Source organism: Tenrec ecaudatus, chromosome 2 (assembly GCF_050624435.1).
Source record: "Tenrec ecaudatus isolate mTenEca1 chromosome 2, mTenEca1.hap1, whole genome shotgun sequence".
Lineage (NCBI taxonomy): Eukaryota > Metazoa > Chordata > Mammalia > Afrosoricida > Tenrecidae > Tenrec > Tenrec ecaudatus.
In genome coordinates this window covers 118,747,759-118,770,427 of record NC_134531.1, presented here as the reverse complement: position 1 = coordinate 118,770,427, position 22,669 = coordinate 118,747,759, and the positions used below count along the sequence as shown (strand labels likewise).

Below are 22,669 nucleotides of genomic sequence, written 5' to 3'. Positions count from 1 at the left end.
AGCTACCCTGGACTTCTTACGTTCAAGAAGCGATCGTTGCGTTCATCTCGTTGGGCCACCAGTGGTGAGCTAGTTATTCCCATGAATTAAAAATAGTCGCGGCCATTACATGAATGTGTTGGTTATATTTCATCAACGACACGTGAGCTTTTCTTAATTTTTACCTCTACCTCTACGTAGAAATGAAGATTGTGAAGCTGTAGCATGCTCTAGAAATATAGGATGTGATCATCCAGACGCTAAAGTCAGACTTATGATTGCTATTAGTTTGGAAATCAAATCTCGCAAATTTATAAATATTTCATGATCAATTATGTAACACAGCTGCTGTTACCAAATAGTAAACTTCATCAGGAAAGTTGCAGCTGTATAAAGCTTTCAGAATTACCTTCGTCTAATTTAAACTATACAACAGTGTGTGTGTGTGTGTGTGTGTGTGTGTGTGTGTGTGTGTGCACACCGTGAGGTTACTCTTTTAGGACAAAGTGCTTCTTTCCTCCACCACACGTCTGTTGGTTTGTCATACTATGAGCTTTGCTGTGGAGCTGGAAACGATGTCACAGGTACTTCACATGTCAACAGGGTCACCCACAGTGAGCAGGTTTCAGCAGAGCTTCCAGACTAAAAGCAAACCACAAAGAAGGAATGGATTGTCCACTTATGAGGAATTAGTCACTGAAAACCTTATGGGCAGAATTGAAGCATTGTAAGCAGCAGTGGGATTTAGCCAGTGGAACCAGTTCAGTAGAACCAATACCTCATGTTTTGTTGATTTAGTGAATCATTTGTCAAAATGGTAGTTGTAATCAGGGTTCTGTCTAAGGTAGTGGCTGGGCAGCCTCCCAATGTGGAGATTCCACATTTACCTTCATCACTGTTTTTGAACATCCCCCTGCACAACAGTGTATTCCATCCTTAGGTATACTAAATTAGATGAAACTATCTTCTAATATTAACTTCATAAAACACATTATACTTTTGATGAAGTACTACATTTTTACTACCAGGTATTTGTTACTTTAGTAAACAAACATATAAATTAAAAACAACCAGAGGGTAACATCAGTTTTGTGATATATACCCCAGGTTCCTATGAGATCTTATGCATGAATTATGCAATTTATGAAATTGTTCAAAGAGCTAAAAATTTGTCAAAACAATTGCTGTGAGTTCAGCAGAAGCAGAAAGGTGTTTCTTAAAGGTGAATATAATATATTCAGAGAAGTGGCCCAACTATTTCTAGAAAATCAAAAACTAACTATTGTCTAATTGGACTACCGCTAAAGGAATGGGCTCCAACTTTTACAGCGAGCACACCACACTAGGAGTACTATGTAAATATCTTAAATAACAATTTCATTGTTTTTGTCAGGTATTATGTAGTATTTCTTAATTAATGCGTTAAAACTCCTGATTACAAGTTGGGCTATGATTTATGAGGTTGGCAGTTTGAAAACACCAATTGCTCCTCACAAGAAAGAAGAGGCTTTCTACTCCTGTAAACAGTTACCGTCTCAGAAACTCACAGAGGCAGTTCTACGTTGCCCTATAAGGTCACTTTGAGTTGTCATCGACTTGATGGCTGTGAATTATTTTGAAAGTATTTCTTAAAACATAATATAGTGATCTTGCTCCCCCGCCCTCCTTGGATCGGGCTGTTTGCTTCCCGCAGCTACACAATTGAGGGCTTTGATTTTGTTGTTCATTTTTGGGGGCTTTTTTTCCTCAGCAAAATGAGTGTGGATGTAGCTTCTCCCCAAAGCCTTCTTGAAGCTTCCGATTCTAGAAACTCTCCGCCAGTAACTACCAGTTTGGGGCTAAAGAAGATTACACATCCTTGCAAATATCGTCTGCCGAGGCTCCCTACTCAGAGACAGCCGAGTCTCCGCGTCCTTCCTCCGTGGACCTGCTTCTGCAGAAGAGCCTGGACTCTTCCACCAGTCCCAAAGCCCAGCTGCCCGCCTCTGCCGAGAAGGACCCAGCGAGGCAGGAGGAGAGCCAGGGCCAGGGCAAAGGCAGAAGGTGCGAACTGTGTTCTCACAGGTGCAGCTGTGCATACTTAAGGACCGCTTTCAGAAACAGAAGTACCTCAGCCTCCAGCAGATGCAAGAGCTTTCTGAAGTCCTGAATCTGAGTTACAAACAGGTGAAGACCTGGTTCCAGAACCAGAGGATGAAATGTAAGAGGTGGCAGAAAACCACCAACTGGTCCAAGAATAACCATGGTGTGACTCAGGTCTCTGCACCTACAGAATACCTGGACATATGTGCTTCCTACCACCAAGGATGCCTTCCTTCTGGAAGCCTTCCCCAGTGGAGCAACCAGAGTTGGAACAGCCAGGCCTGGAACAACCAGAGTTGGAACAGCCAGGCCTGGAACAACCAGAGTTGGAACAGCCAGGCCTGGAACAACCAGGGTTGGAATAGTCAGGCTTGGAGCAACCAGACCTGGAACAACCAGGGTTGGAATAGTCAGGCTTGGAGCAACCAGACCTGGAACAACCAGGGTTGGAATAGTCAGGCTTGGAGCAACCAGACCTGGAACAGCAGGAACCAGACGTGGAACAGCAGCCAGATGTGGAACAGGAAGATGTGGTATACCCAAGCCTGGAATAACCAGGCCTGGAATAGTCCAGCCTGGAATAACGCATTCCAGAACTGTGGAGAAGACTTCCTGCTGCCCCAGGTCCAGCAAACTTCTCTCTGTGACCTGGAAGCCATACAAACATTCGATTTCTTTTTAAATGAGTCCGTAAGCATACAATCTGAAGATTGTATGAAGACAGACATTTAGCCCCATGCCCATCCAGGCAGTGACCGCGTGACTTCCTTTTTTGTAGGACTTCTTGCTTTAGAACTCCCTTGCCTTGACAACCTGGTTTTCCTTGTTCCTACTGTATGGAGGGGCGGGGAGGGGGGCTTGGGGAAAAGGGTGAAGACTGTGGTTTCTATTTAACCAAAGATTCAATAATATGATAGCTTACCTTGGTTACTCTGCACAGCATGATAAACCATGTCCCTGCCTATAAATAACTATATAGAATACTACCTTGAATGTTCTTAGGATCTAGCCTCAATAATAGGACCTAAAAGTAGAACCATGTGTGGCGAAGGGTTATTTGCAGTGTACAGGACGTGGGAGTCTTACTAGACAATTTAGGGGTGGGGGAAGTTAAGTCATAATGCCCTTCTTTGATTTCCTCTACCCTTCTGCTCTGTTTTAATTATAAACCTTTGTTTGTTTCTTCTTTGTATTTTGCTGCATCATGGTAACAACAGTACCAACATCACTGGCGGACTTACGAATATTGGTGCACACAAATAAAAAGAATATCCACTTTTCCATTAAAAAACATAATATAGTTTTGTGCATCTCATTTATTGTTCTTGTTCAAGTATTAACTGTGTGAAATAAACTACTTTTCAGTATACTCTTTCTTTTTTTAACTTAAAATGGTCATTAGAGAGGTGAACTAGTTGCTAAATTATTTTAATCCCATCACTGATTATCAGACACTGAAAACCTCATGAAAAGAAGCAAAACATTGTCAGAGATAGGGCCAGAAGATAAGCCCCTCAGGTCAGAAGGCAATCAAAATATGACTGAGGAAGAGCTAGCTGCCTTCTCAAAGCAGAGAAGATGTGGCTGGAAGAAAGATGGTTGCAGTAAAGGTGAGGAATTAAAGCCTCAGGACCTTCACTTGCTGATGAGACACAACTCAAATGAGAAGAAACAACTGAAAACATGAATGAATAATCTGAACCTGTAATATATGAATCTAGGTTAGTTGGAAGTTGTAGAAAAAAGAAGTAGACTGTATACAAATCACCATCTTAGACATCGGTGAGTTGAAACGGACTGCTATTGGCCATTATGAATCAGAAAATCCTACGGTTGACTATGTTGGAGATGAAATAATCAAGATAAATGGTCTTACATTCTTCTTCAAAAGGGACATTTCAAGACCTGTCTTGCAGAACACTGCTGTCTGTGACAGGATTGTATCTCTGTGCACCGATATCACACCTGGGATCTTACAGACTTGAAGATAAACAAGCGGCCATCTAGTCGAGTATCAACAAAGCCCACATGGAAGAAGCACACCTGCCTTTGTGATCACGAAGCGTAGATAGGATCAGGTATCAGGCATCCAAAAATCATATCTATGAGAATGAGGGGGGAGTGCGGAGTGGAGACTCAATGTCCATCTGTAGGCAACTGGATATCCCCTTACAGAAGGGTTGTGGGGAGGAGATGAACCAGTTAGGGTGAAGTATAGTACCAATGAAACATATAACTTTCTTCTAGTTATTTAATGCTTCCTCCCACCCAATAGCATGACCCCAATTCTGCCTTGCAAATCTGGCTAGACAAGAGCATGTACAGATAAGAGCTAGAAACACAGGGAATCCAGGACAGAAAACCCCTCAGGATCAATATTGAAAGTAGCCATACCAAGAGATAAGAGGAAGGTGGGGGAGACAGGAGGAACCGATCACAATGATTTAACTACAACCTCCTCTCAGGGGAATGGACAAAAGAAACCTGGGTTAAGGGTGACATTGGTCGGTGTAAAACATGAAAAGATAATAATTTATAAATTATAAAAGGTTCATAAGGGAACGAGGGTAAGAGAGAGAGGTGAAAAAATGAGAAACCGATACCAAGGGCTCAAGTAGAAAAAAAATGTTTTGCAAATGATGATGGCCACAATGTACAAATGTGCTGGACACAATGGATAGATGGATGGATGGATTGTGGTAAGAGTTTTATAAAGCCAAAATAAAATGATTTTTTTAAAAAAGGGGTGAGGGAGAGAGTTCCAAAGGGCAGCTCAAGAAGACAAAGTCACAGGCTGTACTGAAATATGCACAGAGCTAGATTTAGAAAAGCAAGAAGGAAAAACACACTCGTCATATCGTAAACTACGAGAATTCAAGAAAAAAATAAGCCTTGAGTTGTAATATCGAAAGATTCTATGGGCAAAATAGCAAGTGATGCAGGAAGCATAAAAGAAGATGGAAAAAATTCACAGAATCACGGTACCAAAAAGAACCAGTCTACTTTCAAGCATTTTAAGAGGCAGCAATATGAGCAAAATTCAATGGTTTGAAGGGGAAAGTTCAAACTTCAACTGCAATCATTAGCCCCAAACTAGGCTCCAGGAATTGATGGAAACCAATGAAATGTTTCAACAAGCTGAGGTACTGGAAGCACTCACTATTCTGTGGCAGGAAATTTGGAATAGAGTTACTTGGCCCACTGACTGGGAAAGATCACTCTTTGTGCCCAGTCCAAAGAAAGGTGACCAACAACATGCTTACATCAGTGATATCACAAGCAAGTTAAATACTGCTGCAGATCATCCTACAACAGTTACTGCAGTGCATTGATCGGGAGCTGCCAGAGTTGCAGGGCAGCTTCAGCAAAGGACGTGGAACAGGGGCTATCATTGCTAATGTCAGACCTTGGCTAACCGCAGACAGTACCAGAAAGATGCTCACTTGTGTTTGATTGACTACGCTAAGGCATTTGACTCTGTATAACAAACTATGGGTAGCTTTGAGGGGAAAAGATTCCTAGGACACCTCATTGTACTGCGGTGGAACCTGTGCATAGTTCCCAGGGGCAGTGTGCAAACAGGACAAGGTAATAGTTCATGGTTTAAAACCAGGAAAGGTGTGCATCAGGGTTTCATCCTTTCAACATCTTTATTCAATCTGTATGCTGAGCAAATCATAATCATCAGAGAAGTTGGCTTTATATATATTTTAAAAAAACATGAGGATTGGAAGAAGTTTTATTCACCCCCTGAGATATGGGGATGCCACAACCTTGCTTGCTGAAAGTGGGGAAGACTTGAAGCACTTGCTGATGAAGATCAAGGATCATCGCCTTCAGTATGGATCACAGCTCAATGTAAAATAAACCGAACCCCTCACAACTGGCCTAGTAAATAATGTCATGAAAAATGTAGAAAAGGTTGAATATGTCAAGGATTTGATCTTGCTTGGATCCACAATCAATGCTCATGGAAGCAGTGTTCAGGAGATCAAAAGATGCATTGCATTGGACAAATCTGCTGCACAAGAAGAGCTCTCTACAGTGTTGAAAAACAAGGATGGTCCTGAGGGGACTCACGCGCACCTGATCCAAGATAAGGCATCCGATTGCATCGTGTGCATGTCAAAGCTGGACATTGAACAAAGATGACTGAGGAAGATTTGATGCGTTCAAATTCCGGTGCTGGCAGAGACTATTGAAAGTACCATGGATTGCCAAAGGCATACACATAGCTGTCTTGGAAGAAGTACAGCCAGAGTGCTCTTAGAGGCAAGGGTGCAGAGTTTGTCTTATGTACTTTGGGCACGAGGTTGAGACAGGTCCCTGGAGAAGGACATCAAGCTTGGTAAAGCAGCAGGGCAGGGAGCAGGAGGAAGGCCTTTCAGGAGATGGACTGACATATTGGCCACATATATGGGCTCAAACATGACAGCAACTGTGAGCGTGGCACAGGACTGGGCAACGGTTTGTTCTGTTGTGCATAAGGTTGCTATGCGTCAGAACTAACAACAGCTTAAGCCCCGCCCCCTTCACGCTGTTTCAGGGTTGGTTTGTTTCATTGTGCCTGGCAGCCCATTGCTCTAGGCGCTGGGGTCCTGAGCCTGTGGTTCTCTAACTGAAGAGTGCAGGTTCTGTGTGGCCGGGTCGAGTCGCGAATGTATCAAATGCAGAACTTGAGGTACAATTTACGGTGGCCTAAAATCGCATCTTATGGAGCCTGTGGTGTTTTATTCTAAGACAGCAGTCCTCTACCTCTCGCGTCTAGCCTCATCAATTTGGTGTGATCATCCACTTTTCTTCTGCAAGTGCTGCATGGCATATATTTATATGCCCTAATTAAAGTGGGTTCAAATAAATGGGAAGCATTTCGTGATGTGCTTTAGCTTTCCTGGAGAGCAGTAAAGTGAGATTGGAAATTACCTTTTTAAGGATATTGCAATTTAATCATCCCTAAACAGCATAAACAAGGAGGGAAGGAAGATGGAGTTTTTCCCCTCAAGGACATTTTTCCTTTTAAAAGTTGTGGGCAACTTAACACTCTGATTTGAAATGTGTGGTGCACTGAAATCAGAATGGCTGTACTTTGTCTCTGCTCAGGAAGTTCGTCTTTGCTCCAGCCATTGCGACCCGTTTCCATCTTTATTCCCCAGACCTTGCAGAATGCCCCACGGACACACCCATTTGTATGTTTGCTATTTCTGGAAGATGTAATCATACTCACTTTAGGATTTCAGAAAACCTATCAAATCCATTCATCATTCATTAAAAAAATTATTTTCCTCTATTACGTTAAGGTTGGTGGTATTGTTTTCGAAATACTAGTGCTCATGTGCACCCCTTACATTCTGTAAGTAGTCATCCTGATGTGATCAATGTGTATTTTTGGTTCTTTCAAAAATGTATGCTGATGTTCTGCATACATGTGCTTTTAATTTTTGTAAAAGGCATTGCATTATATATCTTATTTTCTCTCATAGTTCGTTTATTCAGCACTCTGCTTACAGTTAACAATTATATTGCAATGCAAACTGCCAATCCATTGTTCCTTAGTCTTGTATATATTTTTGTGGACTCATTTTCTAGACTCTAGATATAAAAAAAGGTCTGCACAAGAAAATTCATTGTTCCTCTTTCTACGGAGCTATTTTCTAATAGAAAGAATAGCCACCAAGCAAGCAGTCACACACTATAGCTACTGTTTGTCATTCATTTTTATTCACATATTTACTGAGGTCTTCCCTGTGCCAATTCTGATGGTAACATAGAGAACATGATCGAAAAGCTACTTGCCTTCATGATGTGGATTGCCCGAGGTTTATGAATCACTAAGAATCTAACGACCAAAGTAAATGATTAATTATTGTTTCTGTGTTTTCCCTTTTTGTTTTTTCCCTCCTTCATGCTGGATCTAGTCTGAATAATCAATTAGAAGGGAACGAGACTGGATTCTGGGAATCTCTTAAGGAGGCTATTACAGTAGAAGAGTTAAGCCATGATGATAGCTTCACCAGGTGGGATGGGAGGAGACCGGAAAACGGGAGGAAACGTGACATAATTTGAGGATAGAACACATGGGGGTTGCTTACAAATTGAATGTGAGGGCTGAGAAGGTTTCAAGAAGTACACCAAGTTTCTGGTGCAGAAACTGAGATGGAGAAGACTGAGGGAGAGCGGGATTTGGAGGGAGAAGCCAAGGCTCTATTTCAGTCACGGTGCCTATGGGCCGGCATCTAACTAACAGGAGGAGTCAAGCAGGCAATTATGCCTGTAAGTCTAGGTTTAAACCAGAACTGTGGGCTGAAGATGCATAGATGGAAGTGAATGAATATAATGTTTTTATTTTTTAATAAAACATTTTATTAGGGGCTCATACAACTCATCACAATCCATACATACATCAGTTGTGTAAAGCACATCTGTACATCCATTGTCCTCATCATTTTCAAAGCATTCTCCCTTCATTAACTGTGGTAAGATTTTTTTTTTGTTCTGATGATCCCTTATACCTGATACCTTCGACACCTCGTGATTGCATAGGCTGGTGTGCTTCTTCCATGTGGGCTTTGTTGCTTCTGAGATAGATGGCAGCTTGTTTACCTTCAAGCCTTTATGACCGCAGATGCTATAACTTTTGATAGCTGGGCACCATCAGCTTCCTTCACAACATTTGCTTGTGTACCCATTTGCCCTCAGCGATTGTATCATGGAGGTGTGCACCCAATGATACGATTTTTTGTTCTTTGATGCCTGATAACTGATCCCTTCGGAACCTTGTGATCATACCGGCTGGTGTGTTCTTCAATGTGGGCTTTGTTGCTTCTGAGCTTGATGGCCGCTTGTTTGTCTTCAAATCTTTAAGACCCGAGACGCTATATCTTTTGATAGCCCGGCACCATCAGCTTTCTTCACCACATTTGCTTATTCATCCATTTGTCTTCAGCGGTTGTGTCGGGAGGGTGAGCATCAAAGAATGCCAATTTAATAGAAGAAAATATTCTTGCATTGAGGGAGTAATTGAGTGGAGACCTAATGTCCTTCTGACACCTTAATACTAAACCTATAAATATATGCACATAGATCTATTTCCCCATCCTCATATATAAATATATTTGCATATGTACATGTCTTTGTCTAGACCTCTATAAATGCCCTTTGCCTCCCAACTCTTTCCTCTATTTCCCTTGACTTTCCTCTTGTCCCACTATCATACTCTGTCCCCACTTGGGTTTCAGCAATAGCTCTTTGTTACATTACCCTTAATCATGCCCTACCAGACCTCCCTCACCCACCGCACCACCAATTTGGATCACTTGTTGTTTCCTTGCCCCTAGGTTTGTTAACACCACTTCCTTCCCCCACACACACACCCACCTCCCCCTATCCCATTTCCCTCCGGAACTGTCGGTCCCGTTGTTTTTCCTCCAGATTATTCATCCAGCCTATCTTATTTAGACAGTCCTGCGGAGATAATAACATGCACAAAAACAAGACAGAGCAAAACCAAGAAACAATATACAACAAAACAACAAACCACTGACAAAAAACAAAACACAACACAAGAAAGAAAAGCTTGTAGTTAGTTCATGAATCGTTTGTTGGCTTTTAGGAGTGTTTTCCAGTCCAGTCTATTGGGGCACCACGCCCTAGCCCCAAAGTCCAGTTCAGCATTCCCTGGAGACCTTGCGGCTCCATTCCCTTGCTGTTCCGCTGTACTCCCCCAGTGCTTTGCCTCGGTGTGGTGAGATCAGGTCAGGTGCAATTCCCACACTGTGTCTCCGGTGCTGTCCCCGCAGGGTCATGGGTCAGTGAGGGACGTCATGTCTCATAGTGAGGCTGGCCATGTGGTTCTCTCTGTGGACTGGCTGCTCTAACTGGGATCATCGTCCTCAAGGCCTGGTGGGCCAGGATGTGCTCCACTCTCTCCTACTCCCCCTTCATCTGCTCCCGTGTGCTCTGATCAGATATGTCCCTCTCCCGGAGCTGCAGAATCAATGCCATCCTTTGAAATAAATTCTTCTAGGGGGAGGGGCAAGCATCCACTTAGTATTTGGTACTGGGTCTAGCCTCACAGACCTCTCCACTGGTTCCCTACTCCATGCCAGAATGTTGCATTCATACCTTGGGGCACTGGTTTGAAGTCTGGTCCCTCTTGCCCTGTGGAGATATAAAAATACCCTCCCCTTGGGTGGGTTAGTGCCCTATGCCCCCACTATCCATTTCTTCCTTATTTTCATCCTTTTTTTTTTTCCTTTCCCCACCTCCTCCCCAGTTGTCTACCATGTGCATCCTGCATCTGATCTGGTCCCTGACATACTACACGGTCCTCACCCCAAGAATGTTTGTATACAGTAGCTTTTTCCCTATGCCCCTTTTGCATTTTTTTAACACTTACCTCAGCGGGCTCATGTTGTACTTGTCCTTTTGTGGCTGACTTACTTCGCTTAGCATGATTTCCTCCAGTTCTTCCCATGCTGCTATGTGCTTCATACGTTCATCACTGTTTTTAGTGATGCGTAGTACTCCATTGTATATATGTACCACAGCTTTCTAATCCACTCATCAGTTGATGGAAATTTGGGTTGCTTCCAGCTCCTTGCAATTGTGAACTGTGCCACAATGAACATTGGAGCACAGATGTCTGGTCTTGGTTTGTTTCTTGCCTCTTCTGGGTATATGCCCACGAGGGGGGTTGCTAGGTCATATGGTAACTCTATTTCCATCTGTTTTAGATATCGCCAGATTGATTTCCATAGTGGCTGTACATACTTACAGGCCCACCAACATTGGATGAGAGTTCCTGTCTCCCCAGAGTCCCTCCAACACTTGTTTCTTTGTGGTTTTTTGAATTGGGCTACCTTTGAGGGTGTTAGGTGGTACCTCATTGTTGTTTTAATTTGCATTTCTCCTATGGCTAAAGATTGGGAACATTTTCTCATATGTTTGCTGGCCATTTGGATTTCTGCCCCTGTGAAACTTCTGTTCAAGTCCTTTGACCACCTCTCAAGTGGGCAATTAGTTTTTTTTTTTCTTTTTGGAAGCTAGCAAAGTATTGTAGATTTTAGTAATAAGGCCTTTGTCTAATGTGTCATTGCTAAAGATATTTTCCCAGTCCGTGGACTCTCTTATTACTCTCAGGGAATTCTTTCCATGTACAGAGGTGTTTTATCTTCAGTATATCCCATTTATCATTTGTGCTTCCTCTGTGTGTGTGTCCTTCCCTATTTCTGATAGCCTGTGTATTCCCTGTGCCAAAGTTCTCAAGTTGGTCCCAATTCCCTCCTTGATGGCTCTAATAGTTTGGGGTTGAACTTAAAGGTCTGTGATCCACCTTGAGTTTATTCTTGTGGCTGGAGTGAGATAAGAGTCTTGCTTCATTTTTCTGCAGGTAAATATCTATATTTTCCAGCACCGCTTGTTAAAGAGGGCATCTGCTTCCCATTTGATATTTTGGTGGCCCTTATCAAAGATCAGTTGTTGTCTGTATGCTGATGATTTTATTTCTGGGTTTTCAGTTCTTTTCCATTGGTCTGAGTATCTGTCATTGTTATACATATTGGATAAGACCACAGAAGAGGAGATCAAAAAGGTGGTACCCTTCACAATAGCTAAATACAAATAGAAATATCTTGGGATATACCTGACTAAAAGAACAAAAGATCTATACGGGGAAAACTACAGAACACTATTTCAAGAGACCAATAGCAACCTCAACAAATGGAAGAATATCCCATGCTCGTGTCTTGGAAGACTCAATATAGTCAAGATGTCAATTCTGCCAAAGGCACTATATAAGTTTAATGCTATCCCGATACAATTACCATCATCTTTCTTCAAAGAAATGGAAAAACTGATGACCAACTTCATATGGAGAGGGGAGAAGCCCCAGGATTAGCAGAGAACTCCTCAAGAAGAAGGACACCATAGGAGGGTTTGCTTTACTTGACTTTAGTATATGATGTTTTTAAAATCATGGGAATGAATAAAAGTGTACAAAAAGGCAAAACATGGGCCCATAACCCATTACAGAGCCCAGATAAATTCTAACATTTGGGTACTTAGATGGAGGAGAAGGAGTGAGCAGAGCAATTTCAAGGAAGCATCCAGAAAGAGCGTTCAGTGTTGGGTGTCTAGCTACAAGTGTTTCCCTGATACCCTTTCCAGAGCTCCTTGTGTGAGGAAATTGGGAGGAAAGCCTGCTTACCCTGATTGGACGAGTAGGGAAATGTGAGGCAGTAACATGGTGCATGTAGACTAGTCCTTAGTGAATATGGAGTAAGGGGAAGAGACCAAATTAGAATTCTATCTAGAGGAGCATTGGGGATTATGAGATTTTTTTCCATTGAGAAAGTCTTTTTTTTTTTTTAACAATTTATTGGGGCTGATACAATTCTTTTCACAGTTCTTACATATACATACATCAATTGTATAAAGCACATCTGTACAGTCTTTGCCCTAATCATTTTTTTCTCTTTTCTTCTTTTACATTTTATTAGGGACTCCAACAACTCTTACCACAATCCATACATATACATACATCAATTGTATAAAGCACACCCATACATTCCCTGTCCCAATCATTCTCAAGGCATTTGCTCTCCACTTAAGCCCCTTGCATCAGGTCCTCTTTCCCCCCCCCCTCCCTCCCTTCTCCCCCCTCCCTCATATGCCCTTGGTAATTTATACCTCGTTATTTTGTCATATCTTGCCCTATTCGGGGGAGAAAGTCTTAACATGTTTAAGATATGGTGCATAGGTTCAAAGGGAGAGTGGAATGTTCCAGAGTGGCAAGAAGAGAGACGGGGGCACCCATTACCTGTTTTCCTCTGAATGTTATTTCACTGCCAAAGTGAAATACGAGGAAGAGCTGGTTGGAAAGCTCTGTTCAAATGAGTTTTACAAGGGGCAGAAGGAAAGGGTCCTGACATCTCAGAAAGCAATTTGCTCAGAGGTCACCGTCAAAGAAACTAGTTCTCTAAACAGGCAGGTATCTATTCTATTTAGCAGAAAATCTGTTTCTAAATTATCAAAAGGCAAATTTGAATTGGGAGAAGGCTGTCAAGTGGAAGAAAATTACTCTCTACTGTCTGAGAAGAGACCATAACAGGCTTTGACAGAAGCTGAGAGAAATCCAGCAGCTCAAAACTCCCTCCTTTTTTCAATTTAAGAAGATGATAGAGCAGAAGATAAATTCTTGAGGATCAATGAAATTCAGGACTATCAAAGTAAGGGGATGGGGGGAGCAATGATAAACCAAATGGGGAGTGACCCACAAACATAGGAATGTTTTTCAACCTTTGAGCATGGTTGACCACTGAGATAATTAAGGTTTATTGTGCCAACCTGGCTGATAAACACATGTGGGATTAATTGAAGGGCGGAGAGATAAATGGCTCAGTGAGCCTTGCCTTTCTTGTTCTCAGGTTCGTTGTTCTCTGGTGGTCAGACCAGGGTGCAGCTGCCTTAGCCAGTTCCCTGCTTCAGCTGGCAAGGCTCACCTCCTGTGAGACATCTCTGAGGAGAGGCCACATGGACCTACCCTGATGCAGCCCTGGGTGCTGGAGCAGCTGTGTGGAGGCTCCTGCCAGCACTGAGATGCTTATATGCTCACTGATTTGGCTTTCCTCCTGCAGTCGGCTGGATTGTATGTGTTTTGTGAGATGGAGGAGGACTTTGTATATCGGTGCCGGATATATGAGCTAATGTTGGATTTATGAGCTTGGACAGCACTGGGTTGGAATGCTTTTTTAATGTACACTTACCCTTTATATAAAACTCTCTCTTATATACACATGAGTTTCTGTGGATTTGTTTCTCCAGTCTACCCAGACTAACACAACCACACACCAGTTTTCTCTCCCTTCAGGATCGTGTCTCTGAAGCTGAGAGGACCTGTGATGAATTTTCTCCTTAGTCCAAAGAAAAACCCACGCACAGACTGAATAGTATAAAGGATAGGTATCAGTTATCTAGATCTGTCTACTTATTTAAATCCTAGGCTAAAGAGCACAAATGGTTCATTTCCCTGGTGACTCATTAATGATCATTTTTCATGATTTCCGAGTTGACCATACATAATAAAATATTTGCCAAATCACTTCCTATACCTATATTTTAAAATATTGTGCTATGCAAAAATACGAGGAGTCTTCAAAAACTTCATGGAAAAATCCCCCATTGTATTTTAATTCCATTTTTTCCACAGACTTTTTAAAGTCTCTTCAAATAAGTGGTTAGGTCACAAAACCATATTCATGAAGCCAACATTGACTTCAAGGCAAGTATCTACATGTTAGGGCAGAGAAGCAAAAACAGCCTCCGTGTTAGCCTCTCAAACTCAAGTTTATGAAATGGTATCACAGGTTGTATATTATGTTGTAGGTTGTATATTATTAGATGGCTAATAATGTACAGGTATATGAGTTGTATATTATTAGATTGCTAATTTGAGAATCATGGTAACCTGACTTTTATCATGACCCTGCTAATACTATATGACCTAGAGCAAATTTCTAACTTCCCAAGTCATTTCATTTGTCAAATGGCTAGGTCCAACTAGCTCAAACTCTTAGAGAGCTGGACTCACTGCCAAATCGATTCCGGCTCCGGGAACCCATAGACAGAGTAGAACCATCCCGTGGGTTTTCTGAGATTGCAGCTCTTTATGAGAGGAGGAAACCTGATCGTTCTCCCCAGAAGTGGCTGGTGGGTTTGAACTGCTGACATGTCATGAGCAACGCAATGTGAAACCCAGTATACTACCAGCTCTCCAGCTACTAAGACTTATTCAGGTCTCCGCTAGTTTTAAAACTCTGCAATCTGATTATTAGCCAGCATTAGTCTAGTTGCAAGTGACAGAAAGAGACTTTGAACTAACAATAAAGGGAGAGGGAACTTAATGATTTTGTAACTGCAAGAACCTACACAGCACCACTGGGAATTAGAAAATGGGGTCCTTCTGAGTAGCACAGGGCTTAGCAATCAATGTGTGAAGCTGTAGCAGAAAACACACTCCCTCCCTCTAGGTGGACGCAGCCCAGATACACACACACAAAAAAACCAGATTTAAGACCCCATTTATTCATTTAATTGGGAACTCTTTGCAGTCCACAGAATGCTCAACCTGACTAACTCAAAACCGGAAAAAAACAACAAACCAGTCGTGGCGTGGTGGTGGTGGTGGGGAGCTTGGGGGTGGTGTCGGACTCACAACGATCCAATGTGTGTCAGAGTAGAACTGTGCTTCATAGAGTTTTCATGACTCTGACCTTTCAGATGCAGAAGGCCAAACCATCTTTTGAAGTACTTGTAGTCTCAAACCACCTACCATTCTGCCAAGCAGTTGATTGTTTGCACTGCTGCAACCACTACGTGGCAGCTGTGGGCCTAGTTGGATCCAAGGTCTCAAATCCTGTCACCCAGACTGGTCGTTGGTTGGATTCAGAGTGAAGAAAAGTGGTATAAAAAGGGATTGGCCATTAACCAGGCTGAGTCACATGCTGATACCTTATGTCTGCGAGCTGGGGCGGGAGGAGTAGGGGTGAAATCTCATCCAATCACATGGACACAGACTAGAGCAACTCAGGATGTGGTTCACGAGGGAGAGAGGAAGACCACCGGGGATCCACATCATCTTATGTACATCTGTGGTTTTTCATTTCTTTTAAATTAAATCATTTTATTGGGGGGCTCGTACAATTCATCACAATCCACACAAGCATCCATTGTGTCAAGCACTTTTGTACATTTGTTTTCCTCATCATTCTCAAAACATTTGCTTTCTACTTGAGCCCTTGTTATTAGCTCCTCATTTCCCCCCTCCCTCCCTGTCCCCCACTCTCTCATAAACCCTTAATAATTTATAAATTGTTATTATTTTGTCATATCTTACATCATTCGATGTCTCCCTTCACCCACTTTTCTGTTGTCCGTCCCCCAGAGAGGAGGTTATATGTAGATCCTTGTAATCTGCTGTTCCACCTTCTACCCCACCTTCTCTCCACCCTCCCAGGATCGCCATTCCAACCACTGGTCCTAAAGGGACCATCTGTCCTGGATTCCCTGTGTTTCCAGTTCCTATCTGTACCAGTCTACATCCTCTGCTCTAGCCAGATTTGTAAGGTAGAATTGGGATCATGATAGTGTGTATGTGTGGCGGGGAGGCTGGAGCAGGAAACATTTAGGAACTAGAGGAAAGTTGTATGCTTCAACATTGCTACCCTGCACCCTGACTGGCTCATCTCTTCCCCAAGACCCTTCTGATGCCTGATACCTGATCCCTTTGATGCCTGTGATCTCACAGGGTGGTGTCCTTCCATGTGGGTGTTGTTGTTAGATGGCCACTTGTTTAACTTCAAGCCTTTAAGACCCCCAGACTCTATCTTTTTATAGCCAGGCACCATAAGATTTTCAATCTGCTCAACAAAGAATCTTCAGAGATCGGGGAAATCCTCTCTGAAGCTTACTTTTTTAAAAATTATAAATAAATCATTTCATTGGGGGCTTTTACAGCTCTATAATAATCCATACATTAATTGTATCAAGCGCATTTGTACATATTTGCCATCATCATTTTCAAATATTTTCTTTCTGTTTGAGTCTTGGGTATCAGCTCCTCTTTTTTTCCCCCTCCCTCTCCAACCCTCACACTCTCATGGTCCCCTCCCTGATAAATTATAATTTATTATTATTTTCATATCTTATACCACCTTCATCCACATTACTGTTGTTCATCCCCCTTGGGATGGGGGCAGGAATTATACATCATTGTAGTCAGTTCCCCGTCTCTCCCCTTCCTCCCCCACTTTCCCTCTACCCTCATGGTATTGCTACTCCCATTCCTGTTCCTGAGGGGTTTATCTGTCGTGGATTCCATGTGTCAAGAGCTCTCATCTGAACCACTGTACATGTTCCGGTCTAGCTGGATTTGTTAGGTAGAACTGGGTCATGATGGTGGAGAGGGGACGCATTAAAGAATTAGAGGAATGTTGTGTGTTCCGTGGGTGCTGTGCTACACTCCTGCTGTCTCCTTCTTTTCATGTGACCCTTCTGTGAGGGAGTGTCCAACTATCTACAGATGGGCTTTGGATCTCCACTCCAAATCCCATCATTTTCATCAATATATTTGTTTTGGGTCATCTTATGCCTGATGCCTTATGCCGTCAACACCTCCTGATCACGCAGGCTGGTGTGCTTTTTCCATGTGGACTTTGTTGCTTCCTGCCTAGGTGGCCATTTCTCTGAAGCTTTTCTATTGACCCCAAACTTGCAATGACAATAGCCAATGAGAGAATGCTGTGGTGAAAACAACACATTTACACGTTCCTGGTAGCCTGGGTCATTGGAGCAAAACTTCGGAAAGCTATTGAGCAATTTGAGCAATAATCATCAAAATTGCTTGCATCATGTCAGTTTTAGTAATACCTCCAAACACCTATTCTATCCACAGCACTGGTTCTCAACCTTCCTAATGCCTCGACCCTTTAATACAGTTCCTCATGTTGTGGTGAACACCCCCCCCCCCCCCACAACCATAAAATTATTTTTGTTGCTACTACATAACTGTAATTTTGCTACTGTTATGAGTTGGGCGATACCTGTGAAAGGGTCATTTGACCCCCAAAGGGTCGTGACCCACAGGTTGAGGACCAGTTAAATTGTATATATATGAAATTTAATATTCTACTTTATCTCTGATAATAAAAAGTTGGAACTACCTGTGTTTCAATTTTTATATCAACCACAGTGGGACAGATGATTAAATTATAAACTGGAATGAAATATTGAGTAGCCAGTTAAATGCGATAGTTATGACAAACACATAAGAGGCATGTGAACTGAGAGACGGTATTTATCAATCCTTTGATGACAACAGAAAAATATGCAAACTTTACGTCGATAAAAGCTAGAAAGGAACTGCTAAAATGCAAATCATTTGGGGGCTTAAAGTGCAAGTGTCATGGGCAACTTTGTTTCATTTAGAATTTCTTTCAATGTTGACATGATATTGTTTTAGAATATATCTAGCTTCGTGAAAGAATTATCTCATTTCAATTTGATTACTACTTCCAGTTCCTCATAGGTGTGTCTTAAGGATTAAGTAAGAGCACACATACAGCAAAGAGAACAAGCGGAGAGCCAGGGAGGGCAGCCGGCCACAGTAGACCTCAGACCCCAAGACCTGTCGCTAAAACATCGCTTCTCCTGTTGCTGGAAGAAACAGCTGTTGATGGATGACTGGAGGTTGACTGTCTTCCTGGGTTCTGTTGTTGAGTTGGTGTTAGGTACTGCCACGTTGGTTCCAACTCACAGTGACGGTGGGACCAGCAGAACTTGTTGCCCAGATTGGTGTCTTCCTCATAATCATTGCATGATGTTATTTACTGGTCTGGTTGTGAGAATTTTTGTTTTCTTTCATTAGGTTGCAAGTCATACTGAAGGCTGCAGTCCTTCATCTTCAACAAGTGTGTCAAGTCCTCCTCACTTCCAGCAAGCAAGGTTGTGGCATGAACACCTTCCTCTATGTTCAGCCATGATTCATCTGATATCATGAGCTCCCTTATGCCACAGGCCCTGCTGAACCAGGCTAGAATTTCTGACAACGCCCTATTGACACTGCTGCAACCAATAGTTGAACTCACTTTAGCAAAAATGTACTGCTGTGTTATTAATGATATTGCTCGATCATTTCCTGAGCACTGGTACTTTATAAATAACTTTCCGCACCCCCACCCCACCCCCACTCCCCCCAAAAGAGAGAGAACACATACAAAATGTTTGGGGCATACACGGGCCATCTAGTAAGGCTCAAAATATGAGTGGTGGCAATCAATATTGAGGTAATACCTTTAAGACACGCGTGCATATTATGTAGCATTGGAAGATGACAGAAAGTGGCTTATTTGCATGCACCTTCTCTTCTAATGTGAAGAGAAAATGATTTCCCCTTACCATCAATCCCCGTGACAAATGCCACTCCTGTACTATATTGACCTAACCTCCAGGGCCTCCTGTGGCCTTTTCCCGGAGGTGCATGGTGAGAAGGTTTCTTTTCAGAGGCCTTGATTTAAAGGGAGAATCTCCTGGAAGATTTTGCTGGGATGCTTTCACTGTAAAATGTCTGCAATGGCCTTGATTAATAACGTTCATGGGAAGGCAGGGAGGAGAGGAGAGCAGTTATGGAGAAATAGTGAAGAAGAAATTGGCTTTAAAAGTTAATGTTTTAATCACATAAGTAATATGTAAATACATCCTCACTCTAAAATGCGGAAACATCTCAGCCACCCTTTCAGCAAAGATTGAAATCTTCTTTAACCACCCGTGCCTGATCCTTTGTCCTCATTGCAATCATTCCTAACAATTCTCAGGACTGGGAAATATAGAAACATACTTCTTTTGAAATAAAAAGAAGAAGAAATACGCCCAGAGAGGTTGCTTTTGTAGCGCCTACAATCTCCCTCTGCACAGTAGACTTCTTCCCCTTGGTTTCGAGTGAGTGAAGATGGCTTGGTAAGTTTTCAGGAGAGAACATAGATGCCCACCTCATTATTATTTTAGGTGCTGTGTAAAATTCAAAATTGGGGTTACCAGATTCTAGGAGCATGAGCTCTTCTAAATAACTGCCGTCTTGTTGACAAACATTTAGGTTATTTCTAATTCTTTCTAACGGCAAAGAATGCTGCAGCGAAAATATGCGCACATGACCCTTTGTGTCCCTACACGACTGTTGCTCTCAAGCAGATACGCGCCGGCTAAATCCCTGCGTCACAGAATGTTCACATTTCAAATTTTAATAGAGACTACTGTCAAATTGTCCTGAAAGATGGCTATCCTAATTTATAATCTCACTAGTGATTTATGAGACTGTGAGAACAGCCTTACCCACATTTGCTATTATCAAAATTTAAGTCATTGCCATTTTATTAGTACAAGGATGTTATTTTAGTGTTTCGATTTACGTTTTATTTATTGAAATTAAAGTTGACCATCTTCTAGAGTAGATATTGAACAGCTATATTCTCTCAGAGATTTTGGTCTTTAATGTTTTGCCCATTTTTTCCTACACGGGTGTTTATAGTTTTCATATTCAATTTGTATGACCCCTTTGACCATTTACTTAGGTTATTAATATTCTTCTGCCAACTGTCCTCTCCCATCCAAGTACCGTGGCTGTGGTTGTTAGGTGTCTGTGTGTCCATTCCTACTCCCAGCGACCCCGTGCACAGCAGAACACAACACTCCTGGTCCTGTGTCACTGCTGCCAGTGTTGCTCGTTTTGAGCTACTCTTGCAACCACTGCGTCCGTCTAGTTTGTAGCGGGTCTTCCCCTGGAATGCCGACTTCCTCCTTTCCCGAGCATGGTCGCCTTTGCCAGAGACTGGTCTCTCTTGATGGTACATCTAACACATGCGAAATGAAGTCTCGCTGTTCCTGCTTCTCAGGAGCATTCTGACTACTTCTCCCAAGACAGATTTGCTTGTTCTTTTGGTAGTCCGTGGTGCTTTCAATATTCTTCTCCAGCACCACAATTTAAGTGCACAATCAATTCATTTGAAGGAGAATTCTAATTCAACGTCTAATTTTCACCCGCATATGAGGCCATGGAAAATAGCATGGCTTGGGCCAGACACACTTTAGTCTTTGCTCTTCAACACTTTACATCCTTGCTCTTCAACACTTTAGAAGAGACCTTGAGCAGAAGAGTTACCCAATGCAATGTGTCCTTTTGGTCTCTTGACCATGCACATTGGTTGTGAATCCAAGCAAGATGTAACCATTGACAACTCCAAATACTAACAAGGCCAACCATGTTGAGCTTTCTTGATCAGACAATCAGGCAATTTCAGGGAGACCTGATGATGTGGTGGTTACATGTTGATCTGCTAACTGCAAAGTCAGCAGTTGGAAACCACCAGTTGCTCCTCCAGAGAAAGTTGTGGTTTTCTACCTCTGAGAAAAGTTATAGTAAAATTGATAAGGGCCATATCGACCTGATAGCAGTGAGTGCTCTTGGAGTGCCTTTTTGTATCACTTATGCTGTATTTTCTCCTGCACAGGTTTTCCCTTGAGAGATGTTGCCTAAAGTACCTAAAGATGGCTTTTGGGAGTCACCCTCCTGAAGCTACTGTATATGCTTTTTCATTTTTTGGTGTATGAGAAGTAGGACTGATGGACCTCTAAAGTCAGTAAGTGGAATAAGGGTTTGGGGGAGGGAGAGGCAGAGGTGGTGGCGGGGTGGAGGGGTGATGACATCAAGGATTCATATAGAAAAAGAATGGTTGGGAACTGATTGTGGTAGCAAATGTACAATTCTGCTGGCCATGATTGGATTATGGAATGAGTTGATATATGTATTAATCCCAATTAATAAAAAAGGAGAGAGGAAATAAAGAGATCTTGTCAGATTTACCACACACACACCCTAAAAAAAGTGACCTTTCCTGTCCCAAGATTGTAATTATGTTCTTTTCTATACTCACTTAACACTTGCATACTTTGTTTTGTTTTTCTTTTACTTTGGGATGTTGAGTCCATCTGGAACTTGTTTCTAAAAGTGGTAAAAGACAGTAATTAAATTTACTAATTGCTAAGTGAATAGCCAATTGTCTCAGTTTAGGGTGTTGATTCTCTTTGTTAAAACCTCAAGTTCTAAAAAGAGAAAATACTATTCTATTTTGCTTTTCTAGACCAAGCTCAAGATGAAAAGCAACTGGTGTACACAGCCATGCCCACATTCTTGGTGGCAAATGGTTTCCAAAATTGATCATTCCGTGGGGTGGGAAAATTCCCAAATGGGACCACACACTTCGAAGCATGGAACACAAGTGTGTTCACTCTTCAGGCCATGGCTATAGCTTATGTTCCTCCTACATTGCAAATGTCACCTCAGTAAGCTTAAATATTTGCAAATGAATAGAGTGCTTAGTTCAACAGTGATCCCTCTCAAAAACAAGTCATCTTTAAAAATCAAGTTATCAACCCCAACATTATCACTTTTGTAAGTAAGATCTGTCTACCCTTTCATTTGTGATTGGATGAAGACACAAGTAAACAATCTGCTAAATCCGTGTTGAGGGAAGCTTCATGAAGACATTACACATATTTTTAACCAAACTACATTTTATTAAATGAGCAGCAGCATTAAATACCACATGCCTCAAGATATTTTTTGTGTGCACATGTTTTTCAAAACCAGAAACTAGCAGTACTAGGAGGCTTTAAAACATTTATAGAAAAAAATTGCATTATCTTCAAATTCCATTTCCCACTAACTTTCTGAACGCCCCCATATATAACATGCATGCTTCCTTTACTGGCCTGTGTGCAGTGCAGTAGAGTATGGTGGATGGGTTCCACCGGCTCTGGAGCCAACAACCTGGCTTTGAATTCTTCCATAGCCAGCCGACGACCCTAAAGCTTTAGCCAAGTTTTCTTAACATCTGTTTGGTCCATTGACCTCATCTGTTAAATGATGAAAATAAAAATACTTACCTTAGAGCATTATTCTAAAGATTAAATTAGTTCATACCCATACATCTCTTGTAAAGGTCTCCTGTCCACCTGATCAGGGCTCAGAGCAAGTTGTTTACACCTTTCAGGTGCTGCTTTG

The 22,669-nt window shown here is 42.1% G+C and overlaps 1 pseudogene; it reads left to right on the top strand.

Moving 5' to 3' along the window:
* The first annotated feature begins 1,733 nt into the window (after positions 1-1,733).
* The window catches only part of LOC142440082 (homeobox protein NANOG-like), a 33,911-nt pseudogene continuing 12,975 nt past the window's right edge, over positions 1,734-22,669 (top strand).